Raw genomic sequence first — 13,145 nt, 5'->3', positions numbered from 1 at the left:
AGTTTCTTCAAGTGCAGTTGTAAAAGCCATCAAGCGTTATGATGAAACTGGCTCTCATGAGGACCGCCACAGGAAAGGAAGACCCAGAGTTACTTCTGCTGCAGAGGATACATTTATTAGAGGTAACTGCACCTCAGATTGCAGCCCAAATAAATGCTTCACAGAGTTCTAAAAAACAGACACATCTCAACATCAACTGTTCAGAGGAGACTTCATGAATCAGACCTTCATGGTCCAATTGCTGCATCCTGGACACACATACACTTATTTGACTTTCGTGACACACTGCAGCCGTTACATACAGGTGTTAGACCAGAACCAGAAGCAAGACAGGACACACTGCAGCCGTTACTTAAATGTGTTAGACCAGAACCAGAACCAAGACAGGACACACTGCACCCGTTACATACAGGTGTTAGACCAGAACCAGAACCAAGACAGGACACACTGCAGCCGTTACTTAAATGTGTTAGACCAGAACCAGAACCAAGACAGGACACACTGCAGCCGTTACATACAGGTGATAGACCAGAACCAAGACAAGACACACTGCAGCCGTTACATACAGGTGTTAGACCAGAACCAAGACAGGACACACTGCAGCCGTTAAAGGTGATAGACCAGAACCAGAAGCAAGATAGGACACAATGCAGCCGTTACATAAAGGTGTTAGACCAGAACCAGAACCATGACAGGACACACTGCAGCTGTTACATAGAGGTGTTAGACCAGAACCAAGACAGGACACACTGCACCCGTTACATACAGGTGTTAGACCAGAACCAAGACAGGACACACTGCAGCTGTTACATACAGGTGATAGACCAGAACCAAGACAGGACACACTGCAGCCGTTACATACAGGTGTTAGACCAGAACCAAGACAGGACACACTGCAGCCGTTAAAGGTGATAGACCAGAACCAGAAGCAAGATAGGACACAATGCAGCTGTTACATACAGGTGTTAGACCAGAACCAGAACCAAGACAGGACACACTGCACCCGTTACATACAGGTGTTAGACCAGAACCAGAACCAAGATAGGACACACTGCAGCCGTTACATACAGGTGTTAGACCAGAACCAGAACCAAGACAGGACACACTGCAGCCGTTACTTAAATGTGTTAGACCAGAACCAGAACCAAGATAGGACACACTGCAGCCGTTACATACAGGTGTTAGACCAGAACCAGAACCAAGATAGGACACAATGCAGCTGTTACATACAGGTGTTAGACCAGAACCAGAACCAAGACAGGACACACTGCACCCGTTACATACAGGTGTTAGACCAGAACCAGAACCAAGACAGGACACACTGCAGCCGTTACTTAAATGTGTTAGACCAGAACCAGAACCAAGACAGGACACACTGCAGCCGTTACATACAGGTGATAGACCAGAACCAAGACAAGACACACTGCAGCCGTTACATAAAGGTGTTAGACCAGAACCAGAACCATGACAGGACACACTGCAGCTGTTACATAGAGGTGTTAGACCAGAACCAAGACAGGACACACTGCACCCGTTACATACAGGTGTTAGACCAGAACCAGAACCAAGACAGGACACACTGCATCCGTTACATACAGGTGTTAGACCAGAACCAGAACCAAGACAGGACACACTGCATCCGTTACATACAGGTGTTAGACCAGAACCAGAACCAAGACAGGACACACTGCATCCGTTACATACAGGTGTTAGACCAGAACCAAGACAGGACACACTGCACCCGTTACATACAGGTGTTAGACCAGAACCAGAACCAAGACAGGACACACTGCATCCGTTACATACAGGTGTTAGACCAGAACCAGAACCAAGACAGGACACACTGCATCCGTTACATACAGGTGTTAGACCAGAACCAGAACCAAGACAGGACGCACTGCAGCCGTTACATACAGGTGATAGACCAGAACCAGAACCAAGACAGGACACACTGCACCCGTTACATACAGGTGTTAGACCAGAACCAGAACCAAGACAGGACACACTGCATCCGTTACATAAAGGTGTTAGACCAGAACCAGAACCAAGACAGGACACACTGCAGCTGTTACATAGAGGTGTTAGACCAGAACCAAGACAGGACACACTGCATCCGTTACATAAAGGTGTTAGACCAGAACCAGAACCAAGACAGGACACACTGCATCCGTTACATACAGGTGTTCGACCAGAACCAGAACCTAGACAGGACACACTGCAGCTGTTACATACAGGTGTTAGACCAGAACCAGAAGCAAGACAGGACACACTGCAGCTGTTACATACAGGTGTTCGACCAGAACCAGAACCTAGACAGGACACACTGCAGCTGTTACATACAGGTGTTAGACCAGAACCAAGACAGGACACACTGCAGCTGTTACATACAGGTGTTAGACCAGAACCAGAACCAAGACAGGACACACTGCAGCCGTTACATACAGGTGTTAGACCAGAACCAGAACCAAGACAGGACACACTGCAGCCGTTACATACAGGTGATAGACCAGAACCAGAACCAAGACAAGACACACTGCAGCCGTTACATACAGGTGTTAGACCAGAACCAGAACCAAGACAGGACACACTGCACCCGTTACATACAGGTGTTAGACCAGAACCAAGACAGGACACACTGCAGCCGTTACATACAGGTGTTAGACCAGAACCAGAACCAAGACAGGACACACTGCAGCTGTTACATACAGGTGATAGACCAGAACTAGAACCAAGACAGGACACACTGCAGCCGTTACATACAGGTGATAGACCAGAACCAGAACCAAGACAGGACACACTGCACCCGTTACATACAGGTGTTAGACCAGAACCAAGACAGGACACACTGCACCCGTTACATACAGGTGTTAGACCAGAACCAGAACCAAGATAGGACACACTGCAGCTGTTACATACAGGTGTTAGACCAGAACCAGAACCAAGACAGGACACACTGCACCCGTTACATACAGGTGTTAGACCAGAACCAGAACCAAGACAGGACACACTGCACCCGTTACATACAGGTGTTAGACCAGAACCAGAACCAAGACAGGACACACTGCAGCCGTTACATACAGGTGTTAGACCAGAACCAGAACCAAGACAAGACACACTGCAGCCGTTACATACAGGTGTTAGACCAGAACCAGAACCAAGACAGGACACACTGCACCCGTTACATACAGGTGTTAGACCAGAACCAGAACCAAGACAGGACACACTGCACCCGTTACATACAGGTGTTAGACCAGAACCAGAACCAAGACAGGACACACTGCACGTTACATACAGGTGTTAGACCAGAACCAGAACCAAGACAGGACACACTGCACCCATTACATACAGGTGTTAGACCAGAACCAGAACCAAGATAGGACACACTGCAGCTGTTACATACAGGTGTTAGACCAGAACCAGAACCAAGACAGGACACACTGCACCCGTTACATACAGGTGTTAGACCAGAACCAGAACCAAGACAGGACACACTGCAGCTGTTACATACAGGTGATAGACCAGAACCAGAACCAAGACAGGACACACTGCAGCCGTTACATACAGGTGATAGACCAGAACCAGAACCAAGACAGGACACAGGGCAGTAAACGGAAATCACTCAACTTTGTCATCTTTAGTCCCCTGAACTCGGTGACTTTAACCAGTCTGTAAGTTCTATGTAGAGAGAGACTGGCAAAGAGAGGGGGAGGATTGAGAAAACAGATGGAGAGATGGGGAGAGAGAGAGCGTGAGAGATGATGGAGGAGAATGAGGTGGCGATGATCTGCATTATTTAAACTTGATGAAATATTCACCAAGTCAAGATGGTGGAGAAACAACCACTTAAGTCTCCAGTTTAGTTTAGTTCTCTCTGTGGGAACGCGTGTTACGTTGCACAACTGCCTCTGAAGCACGGGGAGGCTGCTCTGTGACGACGCTTTAGAAAAGTGTTAACGGGGGGAAAAAACCTTCCTCCACACGTTAAGGTGGAGAGATGGGTTGGGGTGGTGAGAGGTGGAGAGAGGTGGTTTGGGGTGACGAGAGGTGGAGAGAGGTGGAGAGAGGTGGAGAGAGGTGGTGAGAGGTGGAGAGAGGTGGTTTGGGGTGACGAGAGGTGGTGAGAGGTGGAGAGATGGGTTGGGGTGGTGAGAGGTGGAGAGAGGTGGGTTGGGGTGGTGAGAGATGGAGAGAGGTGGGTTGGGGTGACGAGAGGTGGGTTGGGGTGACGAGAGGTGGGTTGGGGTGGGTGACGAGAGGTGGGTTGAGGTGGAGAGAGAGGTGGGTTGAGGTGGAGAGAGAGGTGGGTTGAGGTGGAGAGAGAGGTGGGTTGAGGTGGAGAGAGAGGTGGGTTGAGGTGGAGAGAGAGGTGGGTTGAGGTGGAGAGAGAGGTGGGTTGAGGTGGAGAGAGAGGTGGAGAGAGGTGGGTTGAGGTGGAGAGAGAGGTGGGTTGAGGTGGAGAGAGAGGTGGGTTGAGGTGGAGAGAGAGGTGGGTTGAGGTGGAGAGAGAGGTGGGTTGAGGTGGAGAGAGAGGTGGGTTGAGGTGGGTTGAGGTGGAGAGAGAGGTGGGTTGAGGTGGAGAGAGAGATGGGTTGAGGTGGAGAGAGAGGTGGGTTGAGGTGGAGAGAGGTGGGTTGAGGTGGAGAGAGGTGGGTTGAGGTGGAGAGAGAGGTGGGTTGAGGTGGAGAGAGAGGTGGGTTGAGGTGGAGAGAGAGGTGGGTTGAGGTGGAGAGAGAGGTGGGTTGAGGTGGAGAGAGAGGTGGGTTGAGGTGGAGAGAGAGGTGGGTTGAGGTGGAGAGAGAGGTGGAGAGAGGTGGGTTGAGGTGGAGAGAGAGGTGGGTTGAGGTGGAGAGAGAGGTGGGTTGAGGTGGGTTGAGGTGGAGAGAGAGGTGGAGAGAGAGGTGGAGAGAGAGGTGGAGAGAGAGGTGGAGAGAGGTGGGTTGAGGTGGAGAGAGAGGTGGGTTGAGGTGGAGAGAGAGGTGGGTTGAGGTGGAGAGAGAGGTGGGTTGAGGTGGGTTGAGGTGGGTTGAGGTGGAGAGAGAGGTGGAGAGAGAGGTGGAGAGAGGTGGGTTGAGGTGGAGAGAGAGGTGGGTTGAGGTGGAGAGAGAGGTGGGTTGAGGTGGGTTGAGGTGGGTTGAGGTGGAGAGAGAGGTGGAGAGAGAGGTGGAGAGAGAGGTGGGTTGAGGTGGAGAGAGAGGTGGGTTGAGGTGGAGAGAGAGGTGGGTTGAGGTGGAGAGAGAGGTGGGTTAAGGTGGAGAGAGAGGTGGGTTAAGGTGGAGAGAGAGGTGGGTTAAGGTGGAGAGAGAGGTGGGTTAAGGTGGAGAGAGAGGTGGGTTAAGGTGGAGAGAGAGGTGGAGAGAGAGTGGAGAGAGAGGTGGGTTGAGGTGGAGAGAGAGGTGGGTTGAGGTGGAGAGAGGTGGGTTGAGGTGGAGAGAGGGTGGGTTAAGGTGGAGAGAGAGGTGGGTTAAGGTGGAGAGAGAGGTGGGTTAAGGTGGAGAGAGGTGGGTTAAGGTGGAGAGAGAGGTGGGTTAAGGTGGAGAGAGAGGTGGGTTAAGATGGAGAGAGAGGTGGGTTAAGGTGGAGAGAGAGGTGGGTTAAGGTGGAGAGAGAGGTGGGTTAAGGTGGAGAGAGAGGTGGGTTAAGGTGGAGAGAGAGGTGGGTTAAGATGGAGAGAGAGGTGGGTTAAGATGGAGAGAGAGGTGGGTTAAGGTGGAGAGAGAGGTGGGTTAAGATGGAGAGAGAGGTGGGTTAAGATGGAGAGAGAGGTGGGTTAAGGTGGAGAGAGAGGTGGGTTAAGATGGAGAGAGAGGTGGGTTAAGATGGAGAGAGAGGTGGGTTAAGGTGGAGAGAGAGGTGGGTTAAGGTGGAGAGAGAGGTGGGTTAAGGTGGAGAGAGAGGTGGGTTAAGGTGGAGAGAGGTGGGTTAAGGTGGAGAGAGAGGTGGGTTAAGGTGGAGAGAGAGGTGGGTTAAGGTGGAGAGAGGGTGGGTTAAGGTGGAGAGAGAGTGGGTTAAGGTGGAGAGAGAGGTGGGTTAAGGTGGAGAGAGAGGTGGGTTAAGGTGGAGAGAGGTGGGTTAAGGTGGAGAGAGAGGTGGGTTAAGGTGGAGAGAGAGGTGGGTTAAGGTGGAGAGAGAGGTGGGTTAAGGTGGAGAGAGAGGTGGGTTAAGGTGGAGAGAGAGGTGGGTTGAGGTGGAGAGAGAGGTGGGTTGAGGTGGAGAGAGAGGTGGGTTGAGGTGGAGAGAGAGGTGGGTTGAGGTGGAGAGAGAGGTGGGTTGAGGTGGAGAGAGAGGTGGGTTAAGGTGGAGAGAGAGGTGGGTTAAGGTGGAGAGAGAGGTGGGTTAAGGTGGAGAGAGAGGTGGGTTAAGGTGGAGAGAGAGGTGGGTTAAGGTGGAGAGAGAGGTGGGTTAAGGTGGAGAGAGAGGTGGGTTAAGGTATGCCTAAACCACTCTCTGATGCAGGTACTGCTCAGTGATGCCAGATGAGAGGTTTTATAATGTGTAAATTGTCCTTTTAATAGCTTTGATAGGTAGATGGAGGTTGAATAATATTTAATAACTGTAATAGGTAGATGGAGGTTTAATAATATTGAATAACTAATGGGTAGATGGAGGTTTAATAATATTTAATAACTGTAATAGGTAGATGGAGGTTTAATAATATTGAATAACTAATGGGTAGATGGAGGTTTAATAATATTTAATAACTGTAATAGGTAGATGGAGGTTTAATAATATTTAATAACTAATGGGTAGATGGAGGTTTAATAATATTTAATAACTGTAATAGGTAGATGGAGGTTTAATATTTAATAACTGTAATAGGTAGATGGAGGTTTAATAATATTTAATAACTGTAATAGGTAGATGGAGGTTTAATAATATTTAATAACTGTAATAGGTAGATGGATAGACAGAAGGTTTAATAATATTTAATAACTGTAATAGGTAGATGGAGGTTTAATAATATTTAATAACTTTTAAGAGGTAGATGGATAGACAGGAGGTTTAATAGCTTTGATGGTAACTTAACATTAGTATTAAGTAGTGGTCAGATATTAAATAAACATTTCATCTCACCATGAGGAAGAGTGTGTAGAAATGTATCACATTTATGGACAGAAACTGAATATAACTGGATTATATATTGTCCACAGAATAAATTGATGTGAATTAATAAGTGTGTGTGTGTGTGTGTGGTTTCCCAGGTGGAGTTTGAGGATGGTTCCCAGGTGGTAGCTAAGCGAGAGGATGTCTATACTCTGGATGAAGACCTTCCCAAAAAGGTGAAAGGGCGACTCGTAAGTATTGTACTCGCTGAACATCTACTGGCCTGTGTGGTCCTGTATTGTTTATAGTGTGATATGATGCTATTATACACTACATGACCAACAGTATGTGGACAGCTGCTCATCGAACATCTCATTCCAATATCATGGGTATTAATATGGAGTTGGTCCCCCCTTTGCTGCTATAACAGCCACCACTCATCTGGGAAGGCTTTAATATGGAGTTGGTCCCCCTTTACTGCTATAACAGCCTCCACTCTTCTGGGAAGGCTTTCCACTAGATGTTGGAACATTGCTGCTATAACATCCTCCACTCCTCTGGGAAGGCTTTCCACTAGATGATGGAACATTGCTGCTATAACAGCCTCCACTCTCCTGGGAAGGCTTTCCACTAGATGTTGGAACATTGCTGCTATAACAGCCTCCACTCTTCTGGGAAGGCTTTCCACTAGATGTTGGAACATTGCTGCTATAACATCCTCCACTCTTCTGGGAAGGCTTTCCACTAGATGATGGAACATTGCTGCTATAACAGCCTCCACTCTTCTGGGAAGGTTTTCCACTAGATGATGGAACATTACTGATATAACAGCCTCCACTCTTCTGGGAAGGCTTTCCACTAGATGATGGAACATTGCTGCTATAACAGCCTCCACTCTTCTGGGAAGGTTTTCCACTAGATGATGGAACATTGCTGCAGGGACTTGCTTCCATTCAGCCACAACAGCATTAGTGAGGTTGGGCGAACAGGCCTGGCTCGCAGTCGGCGTTTCAATTCATCCCTAAAAGTATTCAATTTGGTTTAGGTCAGGGCTCTGTGCAGGCCAGTCAAGGTCTTCCACATCGATCTCATCAAACCATTTCTTTATGGACCTCGCTTTGTGTACAGGGGAATTGTCATGCTGAAACAGGAAAGGGCCTTCCCCAAACTGTTGCCACAAAGTTGGAAGCACAGAATAGTCTAGAATGTCATTGTTATGCTGTAGCATTAAGATTTCCCTTCAATGGAACTAAGGGGCCCAAACCATTATTCCTCCTCCACCAAACTTTACAGTTGGCACTATGCATTGGGGCAGGTATTGTTCTCCTGGTATCCGCCAAACCCAGATTCGTCCATCGGACTGCCAAATGGTGAAGCATGATTCATCGCTCCAGAGAACGCGATTCTACTGCTCCAGAGTCCAATGGCGTTGAGCTTTACACCACTCCAGCCGACACTTGGCATTGTGCATGGTGATCTTAGTCTTGTGTGCGGCTGCTCTGCCATGGAAACCCATAACCAACAGTTATTGTGCTGACGTTGCTTCTTGGGCCGGTTTGGAACTCGGTAGTGAGTGTTGCAACCGAGGACAGACGATTTTTACACGATTCAGCACTCTGCGGTTCCGCTCTGTGAGCTGGTGTGGCCTATCACTTCGCAGCTGAGCCGTTGTTGCTCCTAGACGTTTCCACTTCACAATATCAGTCGACCAGGCAGCTCTAGCACGGCAGAAATTTTACAAAACTGACTTGTTGGAAAGGTGGCCATCCTATGACGGTGCCACTTTTGAAAGTCACTGAGCTTTTCAGTAAGGCCATTCTACTGCCAATGTTTGTCTATGGAGATTGCATGGCTGAGTGCTTGATTTTATACATCTGTCAGGAAGGGGTGTGGCTGAAATAGAATCCACTAATTTGAAGGGGTGTCCACATACTTTTGTGTGTAAATAACATAACGCCATGGCAACCATAGAAATATAATCTATAGAGTTGTCTAGGAGTCTCTAACCCTGGAAATATAATCTATAGAGTTGTCTAGGAGTCTCTAATCCTGGAAATATAATCTATAGAGTTGTCTAGGAGTCTCTGACCCTGGAAATATAATCTATAGAGTTGTCTAGGAGTCTCTAATCCTGGAAATATAATCCTGCCAATTTGACTGGTACAACATATTTCTATGATGGTAGCATTGTAGAAAATAGATATATACTATACTAGACTTTATAGACTCTGATCTATACACTATATTAGACTGACTGATCTATATACTATACTAGACTGACTATGGACTCTGATCTATATACTATACTAGACTCACTATAGTGCTATACTAGACTGACTGTATCTACTGTACTAGACTGATTGTATCTACTATACTAGACTGACTGTATCTACTGTACTAGACTGACTGTATCTACTAGACTAGACTGACTGTATCTACTGTACTAGACTGACTATATATACTATACTACTATACTAGACTGACTGTATATACTATACTATACTAGACTGACTGTATCTACTATACTAGACTGACTGTATATACTATACTACTGTACTAGACTGACTGTATATACTATACTACTGTACTAGACTGACTATCTACTGTACTAGACTGACTGTATAGACTCTGATCTATGTACCACATTTGTACCTGTATGTTTATCTCCTTCTCTCCTTCTCTCCTCCCATCTCCTCCTCTCCTTCTCTCCTTCTCTCCTCCCTCTCCTTCTCTCCTCCCTCTCTCCTCCCACTCCTCCTCCTCTCCTCTCCCCTCTCTACTCCTCTCCTCCCTCTCCTTCTCTCCTCCCTCTCCTCCCCCTCCCTCTCTCCTCTCTCTCCTCCCTCTCCTCCCTCTCTCATCTCTCCTTCCTCTTCTCCCTCTCCTTCCTCTCCTCCATCTCCTTCTCTCCAGTCGACGGCATCCAGCATGCGTTTCCAGGACGCCTTCTTCACGACCCAGGGAGAGAGGAAGAGACAGAGAACGCCCAACTCCCGTTTCCAGAAAGACTATGTGGCCCTCCCAGGCCTCCTTACCGCCAGCCAGAGCACATGGGAGCCCCGCAGCCCTAAAGGAAAATGATAGAGGGGTGGAGAGGTGGATGGAGCGATGACAAATGAATGCACTGATGTATGTGTGCGTGGGTGTAGCTGTGGGATGTGAAGGTGTGTGTGTGTGTGTGTGTGTGTGTGTGTGTGTGTCGGGGGGTAGGAAAGAGGGCTGGGCAGAGGACAATTTTGTTTGGACTGTATTGTCCTGAAGAAAGGTTATCATGCGTTGTGGTGGTTACCCAGTGCTTTCTCATAGGTCAGGGAATTCAAAACGACAACAAAACTCTATTTGTCACCTGATTTGCGTTTTTTTTTTTTTTAATAAGAAAAAGACAAACACGTTTTTCTTTGTATATTTACAAAAACAAACGGGAGCTTCTTTTTTTTTCTTCTTCTAAACAAGCCTACAATACAGTAACGATTTGGAATCTGTTGTATCTCCATGAGGATTTGGAATCTGTTGTATCTCCATGAGGATTTGGAATCTGTTGTATCTCCATGAGGATTTGGAATCTGTTGTATCTCCATGAGGATTTGGAATCTGTTGTATCTCCATGAGGATTTGGAATCTGTTGTATCTCCATGAGGATTTGGAATCTGTTGTATCTCCATGAGGATTTATTTTTTAATATGAATGCATCCCCAGTCCCAGTGTGTGGCCCAAATGGCACCCTATTCCCTATATACTGGGCCCTGGTTAAAAGTAGTGCACTTCTATAAGGGAATAGGGTGCTATTGGGGAGGCTGCCCCAGCGTTTTCACTCTCCGCATGTCAGCTGTCTTCTGCTACTTCTTCTCCTCGGCCGCGTCTCCATACTCTCAGAGCGGTTTCCTCTCCTCATTTCCTTGTATACTCGTCTCCTTTCCTTTTATCCTCCATTTCACGCTGACCCGAAAGGACTGGAAAGGTGAAGGCGAACACACGAAAGACATCGGCCGTTTTTGATGTTGCTTTAGTTTGTCTGGGTCTTGTCAGATCAGTGCAGATTAAGTCGAGGAGTTGAGGACAAAGGAGACGAGAAGAGGAAGCAACCAGAGTTGCTACTGTCGCTGTGTTGAATAAAAACACGGTGATCTAATTATTTAATTTAAATATTTGTATTTATTTTGGGGGCTTTCAAAAAAGTATTGCTAACTGCTGTAAGGAAAACAATAAATAACTTCCATGTCCTGCTTTGTTTGTTATGATTTGACGAGGCATGAGCGAGCGTGTTGTATAGGTAGAATGAATGATTTGACGAGGCAGGAGGGAGCGTGTTGTAGAGGTAGAATGAATGATTTGACGAGGCAGGAGCGAGCGTGTTGTATAGGTAGAATGAATGATTTGACGAGGCAGGAGCGAGCGTGTTGTATAGGTAGAATGAATGATTTGACGAGGCAGGAGGGAGCGTGTTGTATAGGTAGAATGAATGATTTGACGATGCAGGAGGGAGCGTGTTGTATAGGTAGAATGAATGATTTGACGAGGCAGCAGTGAGCGTGTTGTATAGGTAGAATGAATGATTTGACGAGGCAGGAGCGAGCGTGTTGTATAGGTAGAATGAATGATTTGACGAGGCAGCAGTGAGCGTGTTGTATAGGTAGAATGAATGATTTGACGAGGCAGGAGCGAGCGTGTTGTATAGGTAGAATGAATGATTTGACGATGCAGGAGGGAGCGTGTTGTATAGGTAGAATGAATGATTTGACGAGGCAGCAGTGAGCGTGTTGTATAGGTAGAATGAATGATTTGACGAGGCAGGAGGGAGCGTGTTGTATAGGTAGAATGAATGATTTGACGAGGCAGGAGCGAGTGTGTTGTATAGGTAGAATGAATGATTTGACGAGGCAGGAGGGAGCGTGATGTATAGGTAGAATGAATGATTTGCCGAGGCAGGACGGAGCGTGTTGTTGTATAGGTAGAATGAATGATTTGAGGAGGCAGGAGCGAGCGTGTTGTAGAATGAATGATTTGACGAGGCAGGAGCGAGCGTGTTGTATAGGTAGAATGAATGATTTGACGAGGCAGGAGCGAGCGTGTTGTAGAGGTAGAATGAATGATTTGACGAGGCAGCAGTGAGCGTGTTGTATAGGTAGAATGAATGATTTGACGAGGCAGGAGGGAGCGTGTTGTATAGGTAGAATGAATGATTTGACGAGGCAGGAGGGAGCGTGTTGTATAGGTAGAATGAATGATTTGACGAGGCAGCAGTGAGCGTGTTGTATAGGTAGAATGAATGATTTGACGAGGCAGGAGTGAGCGTGTTGTATAGGTAGAATGAATGATTTGACGAGGCAGGAGCGAGCGTGTTGTATAGGTAGAATGAATGATTTGACGAGGCAGGAGGGAGCGTGTTGTATAGGTAGAATGAATGATTTGACGAGGCAGGAATGAGCGTGATGTTGTATAGGTAGAATGAATGATTTGATGAGGCAGGAGGGAGCGTGTTGTATAGGTAGAATGAATGATTTGACGAGGCAGGAGGGAGCGTGTTGTATAGGTAGAATGAATGATTTGACGAGGCAGGAGGGAGCGTGTTGTATAGGTAGAATGAATTATTTGACGAGGTAGGAGGGAGCGTGTTGTATAGGTAGAATGAATGATTTGACGAGGCAGGAGGGAGCGTGTTGTAGAGGTAGAATGAATGATTTGACGAGGCAGGAGGGAGCGTGTTGTATAGGTAGAATGAATGATTTGACGAGGCAGGAATGAGCGTGATGTTGTATAGGTAGAATGAATGATTTGACGAGGCAGGAGGGAGCGTGTTATATAGGTAGAATGAATGATTTGACGAGGCAGCAGTGAGCGTGTTGTATAGGTAGAATGAATGATTTGACGAGGCAGGAATGAGCGTGATGTTGTATAGGTAGAATGAATGATTTGACGAGGCAGGAATGAGCGTGTTGTATAGGTAGAATGAATGATTTGACGAGGCAGGAGGGAGCGTGTTGTATAGGTAGAATGAATGATTTGATGAGGCAGGAGGGAGCGTGTTGTAGAGGTAGAATGAATTATTTGACGAGGCAGGAGGGAGCGTGTTGTAGAGGTAGAATGAATGATTTGACGAGGCAGGA

The 13,145-nt window shown here is 47.2% G+C and overlaps 1 pseudogene; it reads left to right on the top strand.

Annotated features, from left to right (window-relative positions):
* The window catches only part of LOC135506584 (lysine-specific demethylase 4C-like), a 60,083-nt pseudogene extending 48,822 nt beyond the window's left edge, over positions 1–11,261 (top strand).
* The last annotated feature ends 1,884 nt before the right edge of the window (positions 11,262–13,145 follow it).

Source organism: Oncorhynchus masou, chromosome 20 (genome assembly GCF_036934945.1).
Source record: "Oncorhynchus masou masou isolate Uvic2021 chromosome 20, UVic_Omas_1.1, whole genome shotgun sequence".
NCBI classification, from domain to species: domain Eukaryota; kingdom Metazoa; phylum Chordata; class Actinopteri; order Salmoniformes; family Salmonidae; genus Oncorhynchus; species Oncorhynchus masou.
This window is presented reverse-complemented; position numbering and strand designations above follow the sequence as displayed.